Raw genomic sequence first — 24,275 nt, 5'->3', positions numbered from 1 at the left:
GATAGAGGAATGAAAATATAGCTGACCTGGTCCTACTCCTTAAAATGGAGGTGCTATATTATCACACTTGAACTTTACAGTAATAAATTAGGGTGAATACAATTATTATGTTCTCCATTTTATAGATGAGAAAATTGAGTATCCAGGAAATTAAGTGTCTTGCTCATGGTTACACAGCCAGCAAAGGTCAGAAGCAGGCTTTGAACCTGTCATTCTGATTCCATATTCAACATTAACAAATATTTCCTATATATGTTGGGGATGTGTTAAAACCACTTCAATCAACTTCTTCATCTCTACAGTGACTATAAATTGCTTGGCTGCAACTTTCTTATGTCTTGAAGAAATGTAATATTGATATATCTTATTTAATAAGATATTAGGTTGGACAAAGATCTCAAATTTAAGGTACTAGTAGTTGCATACTTGACACACTTGATCAATTGCACTTCACTAGTGAAAGGGGTTCACAGTGAACTGAGACCTTTTAATATTTTTATATGTTTCATGAGTTGACTTGGCTAGATAATGCTTATCTAGTAATTAACCTACTAATTATGATACTTTCCAAACACAGATAGAATTAATTCTGGATAACAGGTAGACACCTGTTATTTGTATTATCTTATAACAGCCTTTGAAAATCCTAGCTTAATTTAAATAATATGTTAAAATACCATAGTAAATCTATTTGTGGAAGCAATATTGTCTCTGAAAAGAAACACAAATGCTTTGGGATTGATTTTCTATAATAAAACACATTTCAATGATAAGTCAAGCAGTTGGTGAGCATTTCTTACATACTTATTCTACATCAGGCACCAAGCTAAGTGCTATAAATACAAAAAAAGAAAGAGAAGTCCCTGCACTTCAAGGGATGAAGCAAAAATGTAAATATATATATATACACAGAGTAGATGGAGTTGATTGAAAGAGGGAGATATTAGCATCTGAAAGGACCAGGGAAAGCTCCTTCTAGAAGGTGAGATTTGAGCTGAACCTTAAAAGAAGCCAGGAAGCCGAGATTCATAAATGAGGAACCAGGGCATTCCAGACATAAGGAACAGTCAGCACAAATCACAGATTCAGAAGATAGAATATCATTTTCAAAGAACTGAAATTAGGGTCGTGTAAATGATTCCCAAAATATGTGAAGGGAAATAAGATGAAATAAGGATGGAAAGGTAAAGAAAAAGGCTTTACATGTCAGAGGTTTTTATATTTATCTTGATAGTGATTGAGGACCACTGATACTCACTGAGTAAGTGGTGAGATGGTATGGTCAGATCTACATGTGTAGAAGGTTACCTTGATAGTTGTATAGAGTATATATTGGAATGAAGAGGTGAGGAGACAGTGGAGGCAGGGGGATCAATTAGAAGACAATTGCAATTGTCTAAGTCAAAGCTTCTTAATCAGTGACTCTCAATCCCAAGTGGAGTCATATAACTAAATGTATTGATTTCAAAATTATGACTTATTATCAATAAATGTTTAATTTGTATGCCTGTTTTTTTATACCTACGTAGATAGGGTTGCATACAAATTTCTCAGGTGAAAAGGAATCCTGAGTGGAAAATGTTCAAGTCCTGCCCTAGGTGAAAGTGATTGTGGCTGGGTGAATGAAGGGAAGAGATTTGTATGAGAGATGTTGTGAAGGTATAAATGACAAAATTCAGCAAGATATTAGATATGTGGAGTGAGCAAAACTGAGGAATTCAGGATGACCAGTGTTTTCAGACCTTGGTGACTGAGAGAATGACGATGCTTTCAAAGGTAAGAAAAAATGTGAGGGGAGCTAATAGGCTTAGTATTAAGCATGTTGAGTTGAAAATATCTATGGGCATACAATTTGAAGTGTCTAAGATACAGTTGGATATGGGTAATTGTGGCTTCACTATAAGAATCATAAAGGAGATAATTGAATCTTTTAGAGCCGATGAGATCATCTAGTGAAATTACATTCTTGTTCCTCTTTCATTCTCAAAGAAGATCTATTACATCAGGAGGGTGATATCTTAACTTGAAGTGAATTGGATTTAAGTGAAGCAAGGCAGAGCAAAATCATCAGCCTCACTCTCTCTTCCATAATCATCAACGTTCAGTGGCAAGACCATGTTAAGATGACTGAAGATGACCTCAGAGGCAGTGGGAGACCTTGATCTTTTTAAGCTAAGGTCTTTCCCATATTTTACTTCGTTTGATGCAATACCCATTCAGTGATTTAAAGTTAGGTAGGAAAAGAGACAGAAATGGCTAAGTGAGATTGTAATCAAAAAGAAAAAAGGAGCTAGGACAGAATTCTAGAGAATACCCACAGTTAGAGAGTATGACATAGATGGTGAACCAGCAAAAGAAACTGAGAAGTGGTTGAACAGATAAAAGAACCAGGAGAGAAGAAGTGATGTCATAAAAACAGAGGAGGGGCTATTCATAGGGAGATAGTACTATTAGCCACCCAATTGTTTGAAAGGTGTAGAAAATATAAAGTCTCACTATAGTCTCACTCTCTCTCTCTCTCTATATATATATGATATCTGTTTTTTAAATAGATGCAGCCCCAAGATGAAAGCCTCAATATCCAGTGAGGCAAAAAGTAGGAAAGAGGAATTGTAAGAAGAGTATGGGAAACAAGTCATAAACCTGGTATGGAGTCATCCTGTTGAGTTATAGATGAACTTGAATTACCTGGGCATTTGCCAAAAGTATGCAGGTTTTTGGAAGCAGAAGAGCTGATAAATTCATGCGGTGTTTTAAAAATATTTTTGATTTTTCAAAAGGTACAGCAGGGGACTTCCTATTCTTTACCAGATTCTGACAAATAAGAAGGAAATGCTAGAAGAGTAACAAGATGGCCACTATTCTCTTTGGAGTTTCTTCCCATAAGCACAAATAAACTGTCAGAATTAATTTTGTTAAACATTAGGAAGCTTTGGATAAAATATTGAAAAGCCTTCGCATAATTGTTGCCCATCAAAGACAAGGGGTTCAGAATAGAGAAGAAAATTTATGAAGATTAAGAAATTTTTGTTTGGGAATAAAATTTGGCTTAAAATAAAGGAAGGATAAACTCTTGGCTAATGAAAGCATACATCTAGCAAGAGTTGGTAATTGGTATTTACCTGGAGTTTTGAAAATCTAATTAAAGATGTTTTGATATAAAATGGAAGAAGAGGAAGAAAACTGCCTATGTAGGTTCCAATTTGAAATTATATAAAATAGCTAACATGGAATCATTTATTCATATTACAAGCATTTATTAAGTACCAACTATGCCAAGTACTGTGACAGATACCAGAATATAATGAGAAAGAAAATGATATTTGTCCTTCAAACAGCTTTCATCCCTTTGGGCAAAAAAATGAAGATAAAAAGTAAATTTAAAATATTATTTTCTTTATTTTATTGGATCTTTGATTTCACTGGTACATGAATTTCCCAACAAGAATACTTACCCCTATTATAAAAATTTCCTGAAGTACTGAGAGAGGTTAAATGATTTACCTCAAAATCATGTAGCTGGTGTGTATCAGCAGCAATATTTGAACTCAAATTTTCTCAAATCTAGGGCCAGTATTATCTACACCATTGACAAAGTAAATACAATTTGCACTACCCTTATTCAGGCAGCAGGGTGACACAGTGGGTAGAGTGCCAGGCATGAAGTCAGGAAGGACCTGAGTGCAAGTCCTTTCTGATCTGTTTTTTTAAAAACAATTATTTATCAAGCACTTAATAGAGCTCAATGGGTAGCTAAGTGTCATGGTAGATTAAGTGCCAGGCCTGAAATTGTGAATTATGTGTGTCTCAGTTTCTTCATCTGTAAAATGAGGTGAAGAAGGGAAATTGCAAACCATTCCAATATCTTTGCCAAAAAAAACCCAAATGGGGTCACGAAGAGTCAACCACGAGATTGAAACCACTGGATAGGAAAAAACTTCCTCAGAACTATTAATATCTAGAATCCCGAGTCATATGGATCATACTTTTTGAACGAGTGGCAAAATATTTTTCTTTTTTAATATCAGTGGACAATTTTATAAAACTCTGTTCCATGATAAATAATTATAACAAAAGTAAGGAAGAAGTTTTATCTTAATATTTTCCTATCATTTCTTTCACTCCTTTCTACAGTCATTGCAAAAGAACATTCATTCATGCAAGAAACATTTATTAAACTTCTACTGGGTGTCAAATACTACTGATTCTGGCTTACAGGTCATAGTCATTTGTTGGATAGCCCTTCTAAATCTTAGAGAAATTCCTAAGAAAACTCACGATTAGAAGGAGAAATAACTATATTTTATTACCTCAAATTTGCAATACTAGGAACTACTTCCAGATTTAAAAATATGTTGGTGTCCTTTCTCATTTCTTCATTAGGCATTTATAGCATCCCTCTCTCAAAATACAATTCAGTATAATTCAACCCATTTTGGGATGTATTTAATGACTATTTCTCATGCACTGAAGATTTTTGAAATTTGCTTAGAGAATAATTTTGTTGTAAATCAAATGAACTATTCTCTAATGTGTATCACAAAGGTTAGCCAGAATTATGGCATTTGTTATTTATGTTATATTACATATAAATATAATAAATTATAACATAATTTATATATCATGGACTTGTAATTATAGAGTGAATTACAGTTTGTAGGGAAAATAAGCATTGTGATTTTGTTGAAAAGACCAGTAAACTTAAAAAAATCTGTAGCTTTTATTTCATTCTCTTCTACCCCCACTTATCTATAACACAGAAAAATCATTTTAAAAACAACTCAGCTTCTCTTGGGAAAAAGAAGAGAAAACAAATTATTTCAAATAGCATGCAAATAAGTTGGAGCTCTGGGAATGAAACCTTATAAATATGCAATGAAAAGCTTTAACTCAAAGCAAATTCTTTAAGAAATAAAGTTGAGGCTGTGTCTACTTCTATAGCAATTTAAGTAATACACTTTCAACCTTTGCTCTTAACAAGAATCAAATATTTTAAAAGTCCACAAGTGAAGAAAATTTCTAAGAAGCTATCTTGATAGCTATGAGATTTACAGTTTTTATGTTTCAATGTATGGCAGATCCCAGGAAAAAAAATCTTACAGATGCTTCTCCTTTGAGAAGTTGCTTAAGGAAACCAACTTAGAAAAAAGAAACTGATCATCAAGAATTAAATCCAAAAAGTGAAGAGAATCATTACATAGCAACTGGATAGATTTATGGTGAAGATGGGGATGCTGTCCAATTATTTTCATTCCTTAATGAGAACAGAAAAATAATAAATAGGCTTAGGCTCTGGCAGACTAAAGATTAGGAGGGAAATGAATGTTAAACTGTAATTATCAAAACAGTTGGATGACAGAGTAAGCTGCCAAGGGAGGTTAGGAGAATGCTATAAACAGATGTAAGAGTGAACTGGACACCTACCTACCTCTCTGCTGTGAAAATGAGGACAGTCTAATGAAGTTGGAGTTTTAATTTATTTATGTTTGTAGCAAAATAAGTTGCCATGGTAAAACCTTTGGCCTCCGTTTATGAACTTTGTTTTGCAGAGAGAATTCCTTCTTATAGTTTAATTCTTAAATGTTGCCCCCAAACTGATTTGTAACCTTAAAGAAAATTGCTAAGAAGTAGGAAAGTAAGAATATTTACTAAAGCAAGAGAAAAGAAAGGAAATAAAAATCAGGATATTGTATAGTCCTGTATAGTATTTCCCCCAATAGATTGTATATGCTCCTTGAATAATGAATTTTTATTTTACTTCCTTTTTGTAGCCCCAGGACTTTGCACATCTGCTGGTACATAGGGGAAGATAGGTAAATCCTTAATAAATATTCACTGATTGATGGATAGTGTGTTGTTTCTCACATTAGGTCTTGCTGTGCTTATTAATAGTGTGGAGGAAACAGATTGAAATCCTGAGATCAGGAAGTCCTGAGTTCAAATGTGGCTTCCAATACTTACTAACTGTGTAACTTTGAGCAAGTCATTTAACTGTTTACTTAGGCTCCCCTATTTGTAAAATGAGCTGGAGAAGGATATATATTTTTACCCACTCCAGTATCTTTGCTAAGAAAATCCCAAATGGAGTCATAAAAAGTTGAACCCAATAAAAACAACTGAAGCTGAAAACTGCCTATTAATAAGCATTCTCCTTTTCTTTGTGATTGGTGGTGATATATATTTTATAAGAGAGAAGGGAAAGTGATGAGTGTAATTTCAGTGTTCACTTGCCAGGGAGATAGAAAATAGTTAGATACCTTCTTTTATTTAGAGTTAATTTCTTAAAAACACAAATTTTGAGGTTGGAGAGATCTCAGAGATCCCTTGACCCAATTACTTCCTTGTCTGTATGAGAAAACTTGATACCTGGGGGAGGAAAAATGACTAAGTCATGATCACAGTCATCAAGGGTCAGAATGAGAATTTGAAAGCTCATATGTGACACCCAGTCCAGACCTATTTGCATTGTACCCAAGCTTTGTTGGGTTACCAACTGAATCTGGAATTTTAAAACATTCAGCAACTTGTTCTACAAATTCAGTCACTGAATATATGTGCCTTCTGCTATCCTCAGCCCAATAAGATGAGAGTCATACTGGAAGTATGAGAAACTATGTCAGAGTAATGTAATTAGTCATCTGCACCTTCAACTCTTTCCAAAATGGTTAACAACTGGTCGCTAGGACTACAGACTGTGAGTGTTGCTGTCGGACAATAGACTAATATTTTCCTTACCACTAGAGTGATAGCTACAAAAATGGCTTTTTCTTCATATCTTGGTGGAGTCTCCCCAAGGAGCTGTGCTTGGCCCTGCGCTATTTAACATTTGTCGCCATAGCATTCTTATCAAATTACTATACTTACATACTTTTCCTTTGAGGTTTTAGGAGAAAGAGGAATCATGGGAAGAATTGGGTACTGCTCTGCCATCCCCCTCAGCAAGTTCTATTAATCTTTTTAGAAGCCTTCTTCCTTCACCCTCTCACATTTACTAAATCTCAAATTGAACAATTAGTGACAGAGTAAATTTAACCTAAATCTGATATTTTCCATTTCATCACTTGTGTCTTAAACATAGAATGAAATATTTAAATAAGACTTTAAGTATATTTGTGAGGGAGCCATGAAGAAGATTATTTTCAAGCTTAGGAAAGATGGTTATTTTGATTTGTTATTTCTTTTCCTTTTAAATTTCAGGTTTGGGTCTTAAACTCCTCAGCATCAGTAAAGAACCTGTCTGTATATATTTAGTTCCCTGCTTGAATTTCTTTATAGTTTTAGAGGAATAACTACAGTTTTTTACTCTCAGGATGAGAAGTAAGGAAGAGGCAAAGATGAGTAATGAGTGTACTAAGAGTTAAGTATGTGGGACTTCCAAGAGGAAGTGCTAATTTTTTAATCCCCTTCTGTTGCCCAGAAGCAAACAGCTGGTTCTCTGCTTTTCTAGTTTCACCCTTTGCTTTGGAAATAAGATCTCCCACTAATAAAGATTGCTCTTCTAGGACAGAAAGGAGAGGAAATTTTTTTTCTTATTTTTCAAAATGGGCCTCAATTTTGAAGGGGTATGTCAGAATAGGCTACTAAATCTGATATCATAGGTATTAGTGAGAGTAAATGTCACTGTAGTCTATCAGCCTATTGGGGTGCAAGACCACAAATTACACACGCTAAATAATCTTTAGCCAAATGAAGGATTATTCCTTACTAAATGATAAGTACTGAGTTTGATCCAGTAGAGTTTTAATTGACTAAGAGTTGTACCAGTTTCCTTAGAGATAACTGAATGGTATATAGAACTTGTAGAATAGAAGTTAGACCTTCTTCCCTATTAGAGTCACCCATGAGGGTATTTCTGTTCTTTCTAAATTTGTTGAGTTTTTTTAGTTTGAACAAATCCCATACAATGTAACCTTTCAACTTTTTTTTAAACTGTCACTAAAAAAAGCTTTATAATTCTACCCTGCAAATTAGTTTCAACCGCACTGGAGCACATTCCACCTAGTTTTATGATTTAGAAGTCTTAGAGGTAATTTTATCACCACTCAAGTTCCTTTAGGTAGAGAGTATAAAATGAAGAGTTTTGATGGTAGTCATTCTACTTTGTTGGCCAGGAGTTTTTCATCATTCATAGTAATGAAGAATAGCACTGTGGAAGGAAGTGGTGTAAGTAATTTCAAAGCATTCATTTGTTCCTGTTTTACTGTTCTTGCATATCAGACCTTGAAAAAAATCTCTTTAAGAAAATAGGCCCTTTTTTGTTCCTAACAGTTTTCTGCTTTCTCAAACTCATATTTATGGTGTTAATATATAGACTGGACCACAATCATGTTTGTAAAATGAGAAGAAAAGGATCTTGGATAATGCACATTTCAAAAAATAATAATGAAGTGTTTTTCATCTTATTTTTTCTTGGCAGGCTTCTATTACTTTATCTCTAGTTATGTTCTTCCATTTTCCTTAATCAGTATAAAAGATCACCTGCTGCACATTTCAGAAATATGTAGATTTTTCTAATTCCCAGCCTTAATTTCAGTACCAAATCAGGATGCTATTTGTTTGTGAATTATCACAGTAATATTTATAAATCTTTCTGGGCTTTAAATCACTTGTATTATTCTTTGAATCCCTAGTCAAGACATGCATGATCTTATCTGCATAATTGCTTACAATGTTTAATAAAAATTACATGAAGTTATTTTTAGTCTTTGTAAGTTGAAATCTAACTACTGAGTTAGTCATAGGGATAAAAGTTCATTTGGACTCTGTCCATTTAGGAACTTCATCGAGGTAGCAATCGAATCCTTCTTTGATTGTATGCCCTCTCACTAAAAATCATGAAATATCTGAGAGGGAGCCAATTTAGCATACTGAAAGGTGAAAAAACCTTCCAGAATCCTTTTCTGAGTTTTAGCTGGCTTCCATTCCCAGAATCAACCTCTATTTTCCCTGCCCTCTATCCCAGTTCTATATTATAAGACCTTAAAAGACTAGACCCCAAAGTCCAGTTTTCTAAACTGAACTTAAAAGACTATGGTTTGAATTTTACCTTTAACTTTGCTGTATGATGTGGAACAATTCACTTAAAATCCCTCATGTTTTTCTATCATTAAAAGGAAAAAATAATTTTCTATTATCTATCCTATAGGATTGGTTGAGGGAGTAAATGAGATCTTATGTGGAAAATTGTAACTGTGAAATGCTTACAATACATGTGAATTATAGTTATTATTTCAGTCCATTATCTGATAAATAAAAACTAAAGAATTGTAAAAGATTCAGAGTGAAGTCACTACTAAGGTAAAACACAATTCAGAGGAGATCAGTTAAAGGAAAACAAGGCAGACAATTCTAATTAGATATCTGAATTTCTTTTTTAAAGTCAATCTCTTTGCTTGTTTGTAGTCAATGCAGACAGCTATGGACTAATTTTCATCTATATATCCCTGAGCAAATAGTATTTTATCTCTGTATGATCCTGGGAAAGTCATTTAACCCATTCCTAAAACTGGAGAAGAAAATGACAAACCACTCCAATATCTTTATTAATCAATCAGCTGTAAAATAACAACAAAGAATGACTGAACAACTGAACAACTATATCCCTAGAAAAAGTGAGACTGGGTAAATATATTAGCTGAGATATGGCAAAGAGGCAGTATACCCCAATAACTAGACCAAAAAATAAGTCAACTGAGCAAAGATAGAAATTAAGGACTGAAGATGTGATTTTGAACAAGTATAGAGGGCAAGGTAAATTTTGTCCTGACCTGAACAAAGTGGAGAGTGTTTAAATTTATAACATTTAGTAAGTGATCATCATTCATAACAATTTAAAGAACTTTGAAAACGATATAATTTATAATACCTACATTTGCAAGCAAAAAAAAAGTTAATGACAATCATAGAGGAGAAGGTAAATTAGCCAGAGAAACATCTTTGTTCTATAAGTTATCCAGGAGAACCAAATATTATTCATGTAACACCCTGTTATACTAATTAGATTACTTAAGTCTAGAAGCAATATAATGGTCTCTAAAGTCTGCATTTTCCTTCCTCTTCAGTTTTAGGAAGTTTATTTTAGATAAAAAGTTATGAGTTCAATCATAATCACTCCAAGCCCCCAGTAAGGGAAATTCCTAACATTTAGGCAGAGCCTGGGCTCTCTGCCTAATTTGATATTTATATTCTATTTCTAGTTAACCCTTTGTTGTTGAGGAAAAGTTAAATTTCCTGGGAACATTTGAGTGATGGAACAGCAGACTATGCTTTTGGATAGACTGGTGTTTTGGGGTAGCTGAGGAAAGAGCTGTCCATTTTTTAGGACTTTCAGCCACAATCTTCTGCTCTGGAATGCTGATAGAGTCTGTGACCTTCCTCCCTTTTCTAGTGAAGCTCAGTTCTCCTTTTGCTGGTCAGAAATGTACTAGAAGGCCATATTTTCTGTGAACTTTAGCCTACTGGACCCTCAGTTTTTGTCAAGTTCTGAAATAGCACTTTCCTCTTATGTAAGTTCTTTAGGGCATAACAAGATCTCATATATGGCTTTGCTTGAAGTATACCATCTCCATTTAAACTTGATTCTCAGTCATTCAATTAAGAAGTGTTTTTAACTAGTAGAAATAATTAATTTTAAATTGATGAGATAATAAGTAGATGGTCGTGATGGTGTGCTCTCAGTTGTGTAGGTGAAGGAGGGTAAGATAGAAATACTAAGACAGTGGTTTGAGGAACAAGGTGGTACACAGGAAGAGCTTTCTTTTTTAGTGAATTCCATTTGATGCTAAGGTCTGTTTGTTTCTATACTTTTGAGATATTCTTCAAGTATTGTCAGTAACCCCTAAATTTGGAACATTGGTTCAAAATTCTAGTACTTTTGGTACAAAACTCTATTACCTCCAATACCTTTATAGTTTTGTTATTATACTTTGTCCCTACCCTCCTTTTCCCTCTTTAGTGCAAATAATTGAGGTAACTCTACCTTTGCTAGATAGTTTCTACTTTCCTCATTAAAAAACTAACACAATTTACGATAAAGGAAGAGAAATAATTTTAAAAGTTTTTGATGTTGAGAGAGTAAATATGTGTACATAAGTTAAAATTGCAATAGTCATGAGTGCTAGAACTTAGGAATAATTTTTTTGCATGTAAAAATAATTATCAAGCTTGTGAAGGGGGTGCACTAAGTTTTAAGCTCTACTCTTTTTTTCATTACTACTGCTGGTTTTAGAGAAGTTCTATTTCCAGTATGAAAAAATGTTCAGATGTCTCTTCACTTCTTTCATGTTTGATACACTGTGCCTTTGAAGACATGATCTTGCAAGTGAAGAATTCTTGTATATTTCTACCAAGCTAGACACCATATAATAACAGTTACATCATAGGGAAAAGAATTGCTATTAAGATGCTCAGAAATTATTTGAGAAAAAATTCCAAGAAATCTAAGACCATCCCATGGCTACAAATAGTTAAAGACTCACAAGATATGGATAACAAGCAAGATGTATTAGCATTCTAACAAAAGGAGTTAACTCTGATTTTATGACTATCATTGAGACTTAGAGTGGGCATATGACTGAATAATGATTGTGGAATAATAAAAAATAGAATAGATTTTTATAAAAGGTAATGAAGAAGCATTAATTATTGGGGACATATATTTTAACTTATTTATTTTAATAGTATTCTGTTTGTTCAAATACATGCAATCATAGTTTTCAACCTTTATCTTTGCAAATTCTTATGTTCCAATTTTTTATCCTTCATCCCTCCCTCCCCAAGATAGCAAGCAATCCAATATGGGTTAGACATGTGCAATGATTCTAAACTTATTTGCATATTCATCATGCTATGCAAAAAAACATCAGATCAAAAGGGAAGGGAACTTATATCTTTTTTAAATAATAGCTTTTTATTTTTTAAATACATGCAAAGATAGTTTTCAACATTCATCCTTGCAGAGCCTTATGTTTCAAATTTTTCTCCCTCCCTTCCTCTCAACCCCTGTCTCCGAGTTAGCAAGTAATCCAATATATGTTAAACATGTGCAGTGTTTCTATGTATATTCCACATTTATCATGCTGCACAGAAAATCAGATCAAAAAGCAAAATAAAATGAGAAAGGAAAAAAAAGCAAACAACAACAAAAAAGTAAAAATATTATGTTGTGATTCATTTTCAGACCCGACAGTACTTCTTCTGAATGCAGATGGCTCTCTCCATCACAAGTCTATTAGAAATGGCTTGAATCACCTCATTGTTGAAAAAAGTCACGTTCATCAGAGTTGATTGTCACATAATTTTGGGAACATAGATTCTTGTGAGAAAATATAGGAACCAAAATGAAATAGAAATGGTAGGATTGTACATTATAGACCAAGGCTTCTTAAACTTTTCTCCCCCTTTTGCCCAATAATTTTTTATGTGACCTGGGTACATAGGTCTATAAAATTGATAAGCAAATCAATCATTTAGTGATAATAACTCATAATTTTGTGACCCCCACACAAGTGTATATGTGAATGTATGTATCTATATATACCTGTATGTATGTTTGAATAATGAAATCAGATCTTTCTCTATTATGAAAGATGGAGGTAGAGTTTAGGAGAACACAGAAAATCTTAAAGGATGAAACAGATGGGAAAGATACTTTTGAGAGTAAACTTTTCTACCTTCACAGTTTTGACTGAAGTCTTAGCCCTTTGTACTTTTAATAGTGTTCAAATGGAAGCTGTTAGTAGAGCTATTTTTGATTATACAATACACGATAACATTGCTTTTATAAAATCAATTTTATGAAAAAATATGATTTCATATGGAAAACAATCTTTTTATTAAAGTATTGATTTCTAGAAAATTCATTATGCATTATTATATCATGTATATTATATATATATATCACATACATATATACATGAAGTAATCTTCATAAATATAGAATTTTAAAATATATTTTTAGAAACATATTGTATTTTGAGAATTTAAAAAGGATATCTATTCAAGCAATCTTAAAGTGAGGCTGTCTTCTACTGTGATCTGCTAGAGATCATACTTTGTTCTTTAAATTATCAAGGAAAATTCTTAGAATGAATAGGATTAAAACTTTTGTGTATAGTGTTGGAGATTTGAGATTCAAACTGCTCTTTGAAACTATAGACTTGAATTTCATCTTCTAAATGCTTATATGAGTATCAGTAGACAGCAGGAGCCATACATAATGAAATGCCTGGTATGTAATGTCTTCCTTTGTTTTGATGATAGAGACTTCTGGTTTTGGAGCCTTCAAAATATTATTTTTTTCTCTTGTACCTCCATGCAAAGTTTTCTGTGAGTGATGAAGCCCAGTATATGTCACTGGTGTGTTAGAACTCTGTAAGAGTTTTGATTTATTTCAAGCTGCTTAAATGTACATTTCAACTTAGAGCAGTGGTTTCCATGTGTAGTTATACAGCTACATATCTGCATTTTTGGAAGAAAAACTTGCAGTCATCACCTTTTAGTTTTATTGAAGTTCATACTTTAGTCATAGAGATCATGGATTAATAAAAAATATATAGAATGTGTAGCTAAAGAAAGCAACAGTTAATAAGACTGGGATGGGGGGTAAAATTAGAACTTAAGTTGGGTAGGAAGTACAGTTGAGCAAGCCAGTTTCATTGCAAGAAAATGTACTGTGGTTATTAAAATAATTGCATTGTGTAAAAGCTTGATCCTCACAATGTATGGAGTTCAGCTGAATCAAATGCAAGTTCCTTTTTTAAGGACAGATGGAAATGGGGATAAAAGAATGTAAGCATTTATGGACTAATAGAAAAGGAAAATTTGGGAGATTCTGGTCTTATTTTTCATGAGCATTTTTCTTGTAAGTTTTTATCAGGGCTCATCATTTCACTTTATTGCCTCTTTTAGACTCTTATTTTTATTCAACCTCCCCCCCCATATAGCAGTCTCTCCTTAGAAATTATGACATCAAAAATAAAGTTTTGTTGATGCCTTTTATTGTTATACCACAATCAAATCTGGTTATTCCACTACATTTCCCTTATAAGAGAGAAAAATGTTTACAAAACTAACTGAAATAGTGACAATGATGCAACATTCTGCTTCTGCAAAATGCTACTCCAATATAAGAGGAAGGGATTCCATTTTATCATCTCTCTCTAGGACATTTGGATCTCAATTTGGTCATCATGAATTACATATGTAATTTGTTTTGTATTAAAGGGTATCAATTTAGTCTTATTGATATTTGAAGGAATTAATCTTTAAAACACAATTGTCAGAATAACTGAGATTACAGGGACATCTCCCCTTTTTTGAGGAACAGCATTGATGATCAAGTATATCTGTTTTCTCAGAGCTTACATAAATATTTTAGTCAGTCTAAAATACCTGTAGTACTTTGAAAATATCACTATCAGTAAAACATGACAGATAAAATAGATACTGAAACATAAACCAAGAGGGGAGTCTTCTGATTCCTTTTTGTTCCAGTTCCAGACTAAAATGAAATTTTAGAACTGAAAAATCACTAGATCATTTGGACTTATTTTATCATATTATGTTATTCTTGGAAATGCACGACTGTCTTCACATTTTACCTTTAGTTATTTCTCTTGTGGAGGTTATATTTGAGCAGTTGATGATAGATAATCATATTCCAGGTTAAATATTGAATTTGACTCTTCCTCTCCTGACCATTGCTAACCTTGTTTATCCAAAAGATGGGGAGGATTTTTCTCCTCTGCGTAGTTGCAGAATAACAAAGTAATACCTATCATAGTAGCTCATATTTATTCAATACTTTGATGATTTATAAAATATTTTTCTTCTATGAATGCTAAGCGTTAGGTAGCAAAGGAGCCAGAATGGCATGAAGGCTAGAGCACAAGACCTAAATTTAAATTCTACTGTTGACACTTATTAATTGTACGACTCTGGGTAGGTCACCTCTCTCAGTCCCAGTTTCTAAATCTATAAATTGAATGTTATAATTTGAATGTTATAATCGCACCTACTTCATAAAGTAATGACAAAGACCAAAGCATATGCTAAGGTAGGATGCTTTGTATACTGACTTGTATAACTGTTGATACTTCCATTTTTGGAAAGGCTAAATTACTTTTCACACGGACTAATAGCAGTGGTGAATTCATTTGTTTTTTTGGTCATAATCAAGAGAATCTGGAAGGAGAATAGGTTGTTTTCTTCCATTTTTGATACCTTGAGGATAATTTGCTAATGAGCCTCTGTATTTGAAAGAAACATTTCTTAAATATATAAGTAAAACTGTGAGCAGCTCATATTTTCTCTTACCTTGTACCTCTTTCCCTTCTTCTAAAAGGAGATATTTAAGGGAAGAGATATGACAGAAAAGAATTCTGCAAGCCTGGATTTTTATTCCTCTCCTAATAATAATTAGGTAACTTTGGCAAATCATTTATCTTTTTAGGCCTTAGGTTTCTTATTTGTAAAGTGAAGGGCCTAAACTAAAAATCTGTGTTTCCTTGCAATCCTGATAATATATAAAGGGAAAACAAATTTTGGGCTGATTAAAACATGAATGAATGAATCTATCTTTTATGGATGTGAGGATGAAGAACAGAGAAGGTGGGATGAATGAGAGGAATAACCTTTTATCCAGCCATTAAAAAAAAAAAAACTTTACTCCTTTCTGGAAAGGAGTTTAAAGTTAGGAAGTTTTAATTATTTTTATAATTTACAAATTTTAATATTATTTCTTTCCTTCAATTATGGATTCAAACTCACAAGAACTCTAGGCCTCCAGATCTATAAGAAGAAGCTGCCAGAAACAGAGTTCCTGAATTTCCCTGAGTGATCCAAATGGCTCAAACTAGAAAGAAATCCAAAGCACCCAATCAAGCATATAAATTTAAACCTTGGAGTTAATAAAAATAACTTCATTGGTCAGAAAGGATTTAAAAATTGAAGTAAATGAAAAAGAAATGACAAAATGCAGAATTTTGAGCATGAAAGCATTGCATTTTAATGCTTTGAGGTAAAGGGATGGCAGAGAATCCTTACTTTCCCTTGTAGGAAATCATATTTATGATAATGACAAGCAAGCAGTTTGACTAAATGCTAGGAGAATTACCAGGACTACTTTCACACTTTCTTTTCGATTAAAAGATTTAAACACTGATAAACTGTCATCTGAAAGGTAACATTTGAAGTGTATAATTTTGTGCATGTGCACAGAGAAAAATGTTATGTTCCCAAAAAAGTAATGTCAAAGCCATTATAATAAAAACCCCTGTCTGCAAATGTAGATCTCAAGGCAGAGTGATCTTTTTTTTTTAAAAGAAGACACCGGCTTTGCAACAGCAGGAAAAAATTAAATGGTCTACACCGATCTCTCCTTTGGGATGTGTGAGCATTGCCAGCATGAATTTCTGACATATGTGAGTTAAAATGTTTCCTTTTTAACTTAACATCTCCAATTTACTGGCTGCCTTGAGACTTTCTGTTGGTTTCTCTATAAAAGTCAAAGGCTACATTTTGGAGGGTTTTGTGATTAGAAGAACGTTTCAAGAACAGATATAGGAGAAATAAAAGAAATGCCTCTGGTTTGGGATTATATCTGTAGGGTTAGTGCCATCTTTCTTCATCATAAACATTCTTTTGATGGAAATGAAACAAAGTTCCATTAGGTATTATTTCAAGGGAACAGAGATGGCTAAGTTCAAAATCAATTGCTTAAAGAGAAGGTTGCAGGGTGTTGCCTTTACTAGTGTTGAAACAATGATCTACTTTTCTTTGTGGACCCTTATATTTAAAATTTCTTGTGCTATTTGACTCAGAGCAAGTAAATGATTACTTAAGTTTATGTTGGTACCAAAACCATAGAATTTCAAGTTGGAGGCTATCTGGACTGAACATGTAATTGAACCAACACTGGGAGAAAAATTTGATTTACAGTATATCTAATAAGTATCCATCTAGCCTTTGCTAAAAAAATCTCCCATTAGATGAAATCCACTATTTTCTGAAGTAGGCCATTTCATTTTGGGATGTCTATTCCTTTTGGATACTTCTAATTGTTAGAAATTGTCTAACTTTTTTTGGGAGGAAAGTATTTACTTCCATCTATAGTTTTTAGCTCAGCCCTTGTGGTCCAAACAGAACCAATATAATTCCTTCCCATACAAGGCCTTTCCCCCAAGGGTCTATCTTGGCACTCTTGTCTTTTCCCTCTATTCTATTTCACATAATCATCTCATTAGGCTCCAAGTAAATACTGGATGACCTCTCTTTGAATCTCATCAACTCCCACAGTGGCAACCACTATCTCTCTATGTAGATGAGTCTCATATTTATTTGTCCAGCTAATGGATTCTTGTTTTCCAGAGCCCCATATCTAACTTTCTATGGACAATTTGAACTAGATGTTTTATAAAAATCTTAAACTCAACAGGTCTGAAATTGAACTCATTTATCTTTCCCTCTTAACCTTTCTCCCCTTCCTCATTTCCCCATCACTATGAGGATACTATCATCCTTCTAGTTACTCAGGTTTATAATGTAGATGTCTTCAATCCCTCTCTATCTCTGTCTTTCTGTCTTTTTTTGTCTCTCTCGATCTTGTCTCTATCTGATTGTTTGTCTCCAATAATCAATCAGTTGTCAAGTCTTTTTGTTTCTATCTTTGTGCAATCTCTTCTATATATCCTCATGTTTTTTTCCTTTGTACAGGCCCTCATTATTTCACACCTGGACTGTTAATAATAGTATTCTGCTTGATCTCCCCCTGTCTAAAATCTTTCTCTCTCCAGTCCACTCTATTCTCCAAACTGATCTTAAAGTACAGGTTTGACCGTATCATTTTTTCACACTTTTCACATAACTATAGTGGCTCCCTATTGCCTACAGAATCAAGCTTCTTCCCAGTTTTTTATAGTTTACCTTTCTATAGCTTCTTTAAGTCTCAGCTAAAGTCCTATCTTGGGGAAGAGTCCTTTTTCATTGCTTTTTAATGCTAATTTAATTTAGTATATCTTATAAATTTGTATTTTTGTACATATTAAAACAAAAAGAGACAGAAACAGACAAAATTGAAATTTAATGTTTCTTTTTTAATGGCCTTCAAGGAAGGATAGTAATCCATAACATTTATGTATTTATAGATATTTATATTTTAACTGGTTTAGATTGGTTGAGATTGGTCTTCCTATTTTTGGAAGGATGCATTAAGGATTTCATCCCGTATTACTACAAAAAATGCTTTATGTAGAATATCAAAATGTCAGTACCATTGGGCTATCTTTCTAGTATTTATTAATATTTACTGAATTGATACTTATAATTAAGAGAAAAATAGTATTAATTACTTCAGATTATTTGTGCCAGTTTAGGTTATATTATTGTGAAATTTCACTTTGGAGCAATTTGCATCAAATTCTTGGACTAGGTAGCGTTTGCTTCATCTTTTGAGCTAGTTAATGAATTATGAAAATTATTAGGGTAAAAAAATCTAATTTTACTCTTCTAGCCAGCATTCCTTTCACTTTCAGGATCTTGGTTTATGATGGGGGATATTTGTAAGTCTGACAGAGACAATAAAAACCTTAAAACTTGGGAAGAATAGTGAAATCTTCACTCTTTAATTACTTCTCAAATAATTTAGATTAGTAGAATTTCATTCTGGAAAGATGGAGCTATGATTCTTATGCATTTTGGAATTTCCTTTTCTTCTTTTATCAATAATATTTTTATGATTACAATCAGAAAAAAACCACAAAGACTTCATACCTTTCATGGAAGATTAAGATGAAGAAATTGAAACATTCATCATGATGCTTGAAGCAATAAAATTAAAAGCCTAATAAATAATAATAATAGTGGTAAAGATTTGATGCGATAGGATGGAAATGTTCCTTCTTCATTTATACAGACGTAGATCAACACACATAAATCATTTTGACAAATGGCTACAAAAGATTGAGGGTAACTGACCTAAAACCTGTCAGTAAATGAGGGGAATGTCTGCCCAGAGCGTTGAAGACTTACCCTGGTGGAATGAGTAAATAAAATAATTTGTTTCAATGACCATGAAGGTGGCTGAATAGCACTGAGGAACACTTAGAGCTTGGTCAAACATTGAAGATTACAGGGTCATGGATTGCATTCCAGACCATCACCATATTTCTTAACTTTTGTCTTGCCACTGAACTTTGATAACTGAGGCTGATAACTTATCTCTGACTCACTTCAATCAATTCAAATATAAATCAAGACCTACCCATAATCTACTATTTTACCCCAAGATTATTATGTTATTCAAAAATAAAGGATATGGCACAAAGGACCAATTGTATGGGACTTTATCTTCATTGGTGGAGATCAGGGTCTTACATGTGCTTCAAAGACAGGGCAGATTTAGTGAGAGCAGGAAAGAAAGAATTCCAGTTTCCTAATCTCTAGATTATTATGGTTTCTAGCTTTTTTTTTAAAGCTTTTTTTTATTTTCAAAACTATGCATAGATAGTTTTCAACATTCACCCTTGCTTCCTCCCTCTCACTCCTCCTCCAGGCAGCAAGTAATTCAATATATGTTAAATACATGAATTTCTTCTATATATATTTCCACAATTATCATACTGCACAAGAAAAATCAGATCAAAGAGAAAACAATGAGAAAGAAAACAAAATTCAAGCAAACAATAACAAAAAGTGAAAATACTATGCTGTGATCCACACTCAGTCCCAACAGTGCTCTCTTTGAGGGCAGATGGCTTTTTCCATCACAAGACCATTGGAACTACCTTGAATCACCCCACTGTTGAAAAGAGTATGATTTCTAACTTTAAAAATGAGAAAATGGACAATATCAACGTCACTGCAGGTTGCTGAAAAGAGAAAAAAAAACACACACACACACACAAACCCTGGAAAGACATCAACATATGAAGAACTGGCAATCTTTCTCGTGTCCCTATCCTTACTTTGAAATGTTGGAGACTTTAGGGAATTTCCCCTTTGGGTGAGATCTGGGACTCCTTTTGATTAGACTGACTTACAGCATTTGTCCTGTTTTATCTAGTATACCTTCTCTAATTTCTGTTTTGCTTTCAACTTGTATAGATATATTTCTTTGCAAAAAAAAAAGAGAAGAAAGAAAGAAAAAGGAAACAAGAATGAACAATTACAAACATACGCACACACACAGATTCTCCATATAGATATTGCTTCCATTGACATAGCTTTTTTTTTAATGAATTCAGATGAAAAAATTAAGAAGACCAAATATAAAATGTTATCTTAAAAAAGAATAGAATTTATATAAAGCTCAGTTAATTACAAAGGACCATTCTTACCTACCCAACTACTGAAAAAGACCTTTAAGCATATGTTTTTGATATCTTGATGATATTTATCTAAATTGGTCTTTTTATTATTCCATATACGTGGCATTCTACTTCCAACCTCCATATCTTTGCACCAGCTGTCCTCCATATCTGAAATATACTCCTTTCTCAATTAAGAATCCTGACTTGTCACCTTCATCATGAGAGCTTGACTAATCCAATTCCCCAGGTGCTAATTCCACCTTCTCTTGAATACTTTGCCTCTCTTTTGTATATATCTTTATATGTACATGTTCATCTCTCCTAACAGAATGAATGTTCTTTGAGAGCAGAAACCATGTGACTTTTTTCTTTGAATTCCCAGAACCTTGCATAGTCTCTGGCATGTAGGTGTTCAATAAATGGCTTATTGTTTGATTGACAGAAGGATTCAAGGTAACAGGAATTACTGGTTCTTCACTTAAAATAAAGTAAAACAATGAATTAGAATTGTTCGTAATTGGGCTTATGGTTACAGTAGGACTTTGACATTTCTTTGCTTTGAAACTTCAAATTTAGTATTTGCTGATTAGGGTAGACTTTATAAAGAATAGCATTGAGCTAGTACTTGAAGGAAGAGAAAATAGCAGAGATAGATAAAGCATTTATTAAGCTTTATTTATTAAGCACTTACTGTGTACATATATATGCAAACAAAAATTCATTCCCTATCCTGAAGTTTAAATCTTAATTGGGAAGACAACACATAAAAAGGATCAGGAAAGGAGAAAAGGGGAAGGTCCCTGTGTGTGTTTGTCTGTCTCTGCCGGTGTCTCTGTTTTTCTGTCTTTGTCTCTGTCTCTGTCTGTTTCTCTGTGTCTCCTCCCTCCCTCTATGTCTGTCTTATCTGTCTGTTTTCTCTCTGGTTATCTGTTTCTGTCTAGTTATCTATCCTGAATGTATTCTCCCCCACTAGAATAGAAGAATGGATTAAGAACAGAAGACATGTCCCGACCTCCTTATTTATAGCTCCAATGCTTAGCATAATGCCTGATACATAGTAAGCCCTTAATAAATACTTGTTGATTAACTGACTGCTTTTAGAACTCCTTAATCCATTTAAATATATGAATCATTATTGTCACAGGTTCACAAAATTCTTATTGGTACATATTAAACCAAAGGTCTGCACTCAAGATTTGTCTGATGACAAAATTAATTCCATTGGGTAGATTGATTCTTGGTCATTCAATTCAAGGGGTTAAAATGATTTCTGAATCTTTTTGTTGAAATATACACAATTATTTAAACTGCCTTTCTTTTTTTTTTTTTTTTTTTTTTTTTTTTACTAACCCTGAGTTAGACCACAGCTAGCGTATGAAAGACTTTGGATTCTGTTCCAGTTCTAATGTGAGACACTTAATGATATGAGGTACCTGATATTTGCTTTATAGGAGGCAGTCTTCTTATAGGGAAGTGGTATTGTTATAAATTGCATGGAGAATAATTAAGGATTTCACATTGCAATAGTAAACACAAATTTTAGGAAGCATTTAAATAAGTACTTTTTTGAAGGACTTTAACTATTACTATATCTATAGAATAGGAGATTAGCCACTTTTAGTGATAGGGATGAATGGTAGTTTACTTTGTATTCTCTTATAAATAAATACAGTCTTGCTCTTCACTTAAAGTAAAACAATGAATTAGACTTTTTTAACTCCTGCTCGTAATTGGGCTTATGGTTACAGTAGTTCTTTGACATTTCTTTGCTTTGAAACTTCAAATTCAGTATTTGCTGACCAATTTTGATGAGAAAAACATGCACTAGTCTCACATGGTTGTTATCCTGGTTGAGGAGGAGGAATGTGAGGGCCAGATGTACTGTCCACCCCCTGCTACCATTGGTATTTCCATCGATCCTGGCATCTCCTTCCCAGCAAAGGCAGTTAGATTGAAGTCTACAATGATGAGATTGTGTGCCTCAGTGGACAGGTTCCTGGGGCAGTTTCTGCAGGATTATGTGGCTGCTGTATATAGTCAACTGGATCCCCAAATAATAATACTGGGAGGGGCACAGAACAAGTTCAGGAAGAAGAGAAGCAGCAGGAGCCATAGGTAGAGATGGAGGTGCCAGTGGGCAGGACTCCTGGCAGCCCCAGTAACCATGGATAGAATGGGGTAGTGGGAGAGTTTTAAAGGTCCCACTTCCTCTCAGAAAGTGAGTTGGGTCAAGAAGAAAGGAGCTTGGCTGGACTGAGCTGACTTGTTTCTCCATAGCTATAAACCCCAGTTGGGGAATTGGAGATTAATTCCTTATGGGAAAAATTCATTGGTTACTTGTCTTTACCACTTGTGCCCTATGTAATCAATTAACAACATATGGAGTTACCACTGTATTTGTAAACTTATCACACATAAGCTAAGTAATAGTAAGATAAAGGCTAAAATATACTAAGAGAACCAATGGTTCTTAATATACAGCATTTGGAATGGAGTCATAGAAAGTTGACAATATAGTAAACCAAAGTGCAAATTCTTTGTACAGCATAAAGTCAAATGAAATCATTTTGCTTATTGAATCACTATAGATTACCAAGTACTAATTTATCATAGGAAGATTTATTTACAATTGCAATTTATAAAACACTACCATTCCTCTTTAAGTATTTGTTCTACTAGTAGTCCCCTTTAGTTATCATATTCTCTCCTTAATTGACTCTGTATTTTTAGTGTATTTTTGTCTTAAAATTATAGGTGCCACACACAAAAAAGATAATAAACTCTTTCCTTTTATCCTTTCTTCTCTACTTTTAAAGGAATATTTGTTAATGCTGTAAGTGTTAATTATACACTTATTATAAAGTTACCCATGGCAATTTATCCTACACCTATACTTCTTGGTATTGATCATAGACCAAATAAAATATAATATCTTATTTCCTCAATGTACTGTAGAAACAGATGAACAAAGATACTTCAGGATGCAAAGAAGTAACTAAAAAGATTAAGTACTCCAAAGTAGGATCTATAAAGGCAAATGATATTGAAGGTTTACCCTGGAAAATAGTGTAATAACTAATGTTAAATTTTGCTGTTGTTTATTTTAAACCCAAACTGTGATTTCACAATTTGGAAACTCTGGTGAATAATTTCCCTCCACTAAAGAAGATCAAAAGCTACTCAATAACTTAGTCTTTTGGGAAGTGAGATAAATGGCTTGACTAACGGCACTTAGCCAGCATGTGTTAGAGAATGTAATTGAACACAAACCTGTTAAAAGCAGTATTTGAACGTAGGTCTCTGAGGTAGGCTCTCTTTCTTCTGTCATCATCACTTAACATACTGAGAATTATAAAAGACAGAATGTTTATCACATACTTCTTATGTCTTGCAAACAATTCAAGTGGTTTAAGAATTTAAGCACCAGCTTAAATTTAAGAACATGAAAAAAAGAGGGTAAAAATCCCTGCTCTGAAGGACTTATATTTTAATTATAGTCTAATGATTCTTTTGGGTCCAAACAAAATAAGTCTAATCCTTCTTCCCTATGCCATAAGCTTCAAGTATTTGAGGACAGCTATCATGATCCTTCCTCCACCCCCCAACTCGTCTCTTTTCTAGGTTAAACATTCCTGGCTCCAAAATGAACTGTACATGGCAAGGACTCTAGGTACTTCACTAAGCCAACTGACTTTTGGTAGATATGTCTAAGGTGAAAAAGGTTTGAATACAGGCCCAATGGCAGATTATTTCTGTTATTCAAATACCAGCCAAACTAAATTCGGAAAGGTTACTTGTTAGAAGGTTGGCCATCAAGAGATGAATTCTTTTGGCCAAAATAAATTATAAAAACCATTTAGAGAAGTCTGGAGGTATTGCTGGGTACTGTGGTCAAAAGAAATATTCTTTATGATGAAATCACAGACTTTTCAAAGAATAGTATCCTCTACTTTTGTAAGACTGGAAATA

General features: G+C 33.4%; 1 protein-coding gene across 1 annotated transcript in view; it reads left to right on the top strand.

Annotated features, from left to right (window-relative positions):
• HMCN1 (hemicentin 1) overlaps nucleotides 1-24,275 on the top strand; it is a 503,334-nt gene that overhangs the window by 124,979 nt on the left and 354,080 nt on the right. The gene's annotated exons all lie outside the window — the stretch shown is intronic.

This window comes from Antechinus flavipes, chromosome 4 (assembly GCF_016432865.1).
Source record: "Antechinus flavipes isolate AdamAnt ecotype Samford, QLD, Australia chromosome 4, AdamAnt_v2, whole genome shotgun sequence".
Taxonomy (NCBI): Eukaryota; Metazoa; Chordata; class Mammalia; order Dasyuromorphia; family Dasyuridae; genus Antechinus; species Antechinus flavipes.
This window is presented reverse-complemented; position numbering and strand designations above follow the sequence as displayed.